Source organism: Leiobunum rupestre, chromosome 6 (genome assembly GCF_980474605.1).
Source record: "Leiobunum rupestre chromosome 6, qqLeiRupe1.1.hap1, whole genome shotgun sequence".
Taxonomy (NCBI): domain Eukaryota; kingdom Metazoa; phylum Arthropoda; class Arachnida; order Opiliones; family Sclerosomatidae; genus Leiobunum; species Leiobunum rupestre.
The window spans coordinates 9,214,063-9,220,050 of NC_143389.1; the positions used below are offsets into that span (position 1 = coordinate 9,214,063).

General features: G+C 36.0%; 1 pseudogene; it reads right to left on the minus strand.

Annotated features, from left to right (window-relative positions):
* Nucleotides 1-2,415: 2,415 nt before the first annotated feature.
* On the minus strand, nt 2,416-3,628 carry LOC149939226 (uncharacterized; annotated as a pseudogene).
* Nucleotides 3,629-5,988: the final 2,360 nt, after the last annotated feature.

Consider the following 5,988-nt stretch of genomic DNA (forward strand, 5'->3'; position numbering starts at 1 on the left):
GTGCGGTGATGGGTGGTTTTGTTTTCAACATTATTTCGTAAAGGTCAGTAGTATGAGTGCGGTAACTTGAAATATTCCATTGATTGATTTATTCGTCACGGTCCATGTTATCTGCTACCGCCACCGACTGTGGCATGATATCTTTTTTTTTTGGCATTATAGTGACTACTTTGAGGTCCAGGTTAAATTGACGAGTGGTAGCCCCTATGATACTGGGTGTAACATTCTCTAGTTTTACATTGCTTTCATTTCAAAATTAACGTTTGGCTCGTGAGAGAAAAGAGAGAGCGCGCGGGAGAGGATTAAAAAGGTAGTTTTTATCAAAACTCCGAACTGGATAGCTGTTAATAAAATTCCGTTAACTTTATATCGTAGACTTATCTAATTTCTTTAACTAAATACAAGTTAAACTATTCTCTAATACTACTTCTTTCTGGAGATACTAAATTGGCGACGGTTTGGTTTAATCTTCCACGGCTACATTCCTTTGGGGCCGTTTTCAGAAGACCTACCAAGATTCATCCGACCTAACGCCATCAAAAAATCATCGTTCTAGTTTGAACAAAAAGAGCACGTGCTCCAGCTCTTCATAGTTTCAAAGGTACTTGCCTACTTGCAACCATTATGGCTCTTCAAGCCACAAGTTTTCCACCGTTCTCATTACAGGACAACGCATCCAGGCGTGAGAAATGGTTGAAACGATTTAATACATTCCTCATAGCATATGCTATCAACATTCCGGCGAGAAAGATACGATACCTTACCTATTCCGCCACCACCTCAACAACCTAATGCTGCAGCACCTTCTCCCGACGAATAAGACTTAGCTGTCCACGCTCTAAATGATCATTTTCTACTTCGACGTCACACAACCTATGAAGTTTTTAAATTAAGAGACGCCAACCAACTTGAAACCGAATTTTTGATGAGTATCAAACCAATTACGTTTCGTATCAATGACCCGTGGTTTCGCTGATACGGATACGGAAATTCTTCGCCGTGTCATTCAAACTTGCGTGTCACGACACCTTCGACGAATTGCCCTTCGCGTTCCTGCCATGACCCTCGATGAACTCTTAGCCACAGCCAGATCCTACGAAGAAGCCGATACACTAGCTTCCAAAATCGAAAGCCAAGAAAAACTGGCCACCCCCAATTAATCAGTTAACGCAGTCCGAAACTATAACGCATCATATTCCTATGAACAAAGCCGAAATCAACTACACCGCAAGCAACTACTAAACGACAATCAACCTAGTCAGAACCTACGAAATCAAAACTACGGACACCCAAATGTCCATCGAAATCAAACGCTTGTACAAGTCAAGGAGTACAACGTCACACTATGCAATTCTTCCCGTCTAGTCCGTTTAACACTAATAATAATTATAATAATAAGGGCCACAACTTTTCCAACTACTGGGAAATCACCGGCGTTTATTTTCTTCCGTAGACCCTTACGGAAAAAATTATAGGATTCCTATTGGAAACCGATTGGAAATCTATTGGGAAGGATCACAATCGGTTGGCTCCAATTGGAAAGTTACTGGTGAAATACTTCAAATACACTTCCCACTATAAATAAAATGTTTCCAATTGGTTTCCTATAGGAGATATATTGGAAAATTATCCAATAAAATTCCAATTGGAAACATATTGGGTTGGTGTCTCAATTCCTACTGGATATTTATTGGAGTAATTTCCAATACGAATCCAACTGGTTTCCAATTGTCGCATATACCACAATACTATAATAGTTATATTGGAAAAATTTCCAATAAAAATCCATTTGGAAACATATTGGGTTGGTGTCTCAATTCCTACTGGATATTTATATCTTATTTGGAAAAAATGAGAAAATATAAATAAATTTGGCTATTAATAAAAAGTCAAAAATATGTGCTCAAATTTTTATTTCATAATAAACCTTGCAAGACATTTCTTTACGTTATACCTATAGATTCAATTTCATTAGGAAAATAAAAAATAAAAGTTTTTTGAGTTTGTAGAAAAATTAATTTTTCTTCTATGCAATTTAATGGCAATTATTTAATATATATTATTTAGTTTTATAAATCTTAATTATAGCAAATTTATTTTCAAGTCCTTCTACTGGCGTATCATGTAGCCCTATGAAATACTTAATTTATCCATGATAGAGCTGGTCATTGAATTTTAATCAAACAAACTAATTGTTTTGCTTCACCGCTCTTTTGTATTGAGCCCCGTGATAAATATGAACCCTTATTATGCCACATATAAATTTGGTGATAACTCACTCTTGATATATAAATCCATATTTACATCCTGGAAATACTTAATTTCTATAGACGGTAACTGCCTAATGACTGGTTTTCCTAGTGCGAGATAGTTGGTTTTTTAACTTTTAGGTAATGTAAAACCTAATTTATTAATTTATTTTACAGTTTCAATTTCTAATGGGTTCAATGGTAATAGTGATTCAAACGTTGCGGTCCTAAGATATTTATCGCATATTTGATTAGGAATACCCTGGGTACCATTAACCAACGATATTACAGTTCCATTACCAAATGCAAATGATGAATGGGCCCATAATGCTCCAAAATCGTTAACGCTTTTGGGCAATGCAACAAAAAGTGTATATTGGCAAGCATTGCCCATTCCCCATAAAGAATTTGGTATTGATACACAAATTTGTGCAGTAAATAGTTAGCCATATCAAGCTCATTAGGAAGAATTGATGACTTTAAAAGGATAAAAATACTTTGGGACAGTAGGCCAAAAGGTGTTTAGTATTTCTGAGGCACAACATCTACACCACAAGGAAAAAAAGCCAGTTCCTCATTCGCTTTCCATAAATTTAGTTCTTTTAAACTTCTTGGACGTCTTGCAATTTCTGAAGGTGATTTAATATTTTTTAAACGCAAATCAATAGTTATAAAGTTTTTGGAGCTCCTACGTAATAGTCTGCTCCAGTTTCAGTAAGCCACTTGTCAGTTGTGGTTTTCACCACACCAAGTAGGACAACATGCATATAATCTGGTACTATGCTGTCAATAATATTGAAAAAAGGCAAGTTTAGTAACGGACTTGGACCTTTGATTCCATTCATAGGCTTTCCAGAATCGAGAACCACTCGTATATTCGCTAAAGTTCCCTCTTCATCATGGTCTTCATATTCATTTTCATTCTCCTTGAATGCTATACACGTCCTTCGTTTGGATGTAGGTTTCGCTTCAACTCTATGGCCAGGATGCAAACACCAACTACACCCAAAATAGCCATTAAATTACGTGGAGTTTTGAATGAGGGGTCTAGCAACTGAATCTGGATAACATCAAATAGCCAAAAATTTACTATGAACCGTAATTCCGTTATTATTCCAATTAAGCCCACAATGGTACATAAAATTGTTGAAGTTCGCTAACAAATGGTTGTAAAAAGTTATCCATTTTTGGATCCCCTTTCCCACACCATAATCCAACTAGCACAACTCGTCTCAGTCTTTCTTTTGGAGGAAGTTCATTAAGAGTTATAAATATTGGCCAAACTGAATAATTGCTCGATTTAAAGCAGCTGCTCCGTCAGTGTTAAAAGCGAAAGAAAAATTATTTCTGTTATTCAGGGGCATTTCTGGATCTGCCATAAGTAGTAATTGAAATGAGAGAACTGAGACCGAGGGTATCACTTCTCATACGGTATCATGGGGTTTCACTGATTCTATGCTGTATGAGAGAACTGGGACCGGGGAGGTATCGTAGGGTATCGCGGTGAGAGAATTAGGACCGGATTGTCAGCGGTCCGTTGGGTATCAATTCTTCCGAAGAAAACATGGAGTGTAAGACCCTTGATTTTAAATGGAATATCGTGGTATAGACACCCCATGGTAATGCAGAAATGATTTACCAATATTTTTCGCTCGGAAAACCTTCGTGGTATTGGGTTTTAATATATGAACGGGCTTTCGTAGCTTGTGAAATTAGGGGGGGTTATGTATGAAATCTTGAGAGTGATAATAAATGACACGTGCAAAGTTCGAAATATACGTATAAAAAGAACATGTTCCAAGCAACTAACCATCAGTTGATTTTAGCCTTCCACTAGTCGTAAGAAGACGTTGGAAAAATGTAAGTAAAACGTTATTTGCATGTGACCCTGAGGGTTTAAAATACATCAGTCGCGTCTTTTTGAATAGGTCGAACAATTATTCATGCATTATTGAAGTTAATTTTCTCAGAGCAAATCAAAATTATATTATTAAAGAACTGGCGTATCTAGTTCTCGAAACTGGTGAAAGTTATGTTTTTACGTTTAAACCACCGTATCCGTATATCGAGTTGAGTGACCTGGATAAGAGGCTCTGCTCGTGGATCTCTCGGAATATTTGCGGTTTAGAATGGAATGAAGGGGACTATGGACTCGAAGATTTGCGTAACATACTAGCACGCATTTTACATAAGGCGGAAACCTTTTTGACCAAAGGACTAGAAAAATCTAAATATTTATCAAAAAGTCTCGGGAAAAGTGTTATAAACGTTGAATACTTAGGGTGTCCAAAATTAAATATTTTTCCATCTGCCCAGTGTCCATTGTCTTGCAAGTATCATAGCAACTGTGATACGAACTGCGCCTTATTCAAAGCCCACAGAATTTCACCATGGAGAAATAATACTTGATTGTATTTATTCTGTATTATCTCAACATAAAATTTATTATCAGTGGAGTGTTTTGTTTTCTTCAATATATTTCAAGTAGGCGTATTAAGAAATTTAGTTTTGAAATATACTGCTAGTGGTTTCGGTTCATAGATCAATTACACACCAGTACGCTATAAAAAGTCCATCTCTCAATAAAGGGAAATCATACCAGCTTCCTTATTCATTCAAGCAGTCTTAAAACTCTTCATTGGAAAATGAACTATTCAAATGTATACAAAAACGTGGCTGTGTGCATTTTACGATACACTGGGATTCCATCTACCGACCCTGGCAAGAAAATGGTCAGTTTCGGTGTGCTGGATGCCGTTGTCAAAATCGTTCACGATAACAAATTTTATACAAAATACGTTTCGAATGAAAAAGAAAACCTGATAGAGGTCTACGTTCCTTTCAACGCCGTCGTGGAAAATTGGAAAAATAAACTTGGAAAGTCGTCCGCATATATACAGGTATGTATATATATATATATATATTTATGTTATAGTTTTATGCTTTCAAGTAGATTAAAGTTAGTGGATTTAAATTCAGTTCAATATTTATATGACTTGTTTGATTTCTGTAATAAAGTAATGTATAATATTGTTCTTTTAAGGTGCAAAAAATATTCCTACGAGATGCTTCAGTATCGCAGGAAGACGACGATGTCGCTAAAATTCTAATGGGATTTTCGTCACCATCAGCTTCCTTGAAGCCGTCCGAATTTTCACCAAGTGCTACTCCTCCCAAAAAAGGAAAAAATTTAAAAAAACGCTCGCCCCGAAGCGGTTGCGGAGACCGTAGCAACAAAGACCAAATAAAAAAGAGGACTTATTTATGAAGCGGATCTCGACCACTTAAAAGACTTAGAGCAAAGAGCGTTAGCGGCAGTAGCGTCAGTAAATATTTCGGATTCCGAAAGTGATTCGAGGTGAACAAAACTATTTATATATATCTCTCTGTTTAATTAGATTTATTTTGTAATTTTTGTTTAATAATAAATTTGTGATGCAAAAAATAACTAGATATTATTGTAAATAACATTTTTAACAGATTTATGTTAAACGATATCTCTTGATAGAGTAATAAAATACCCTTCTTGATAGGGTAGGGTAGTTTTGCAAGGTCTGTAGTTCAATGACATTTGAATACAGTTGAAATAATTTCCAAGTGTTATGATGGATAAAGGATGGGTACATTGCTCTTGATTAGAACAAAATATTTTTTGTTAAGGCAAAAGGCATATTTTAGTATAAGACCCAGTCAAAATTGTGGTAATGTCATTTCTGAGGAAGGCGAGGAGGCTCTATCA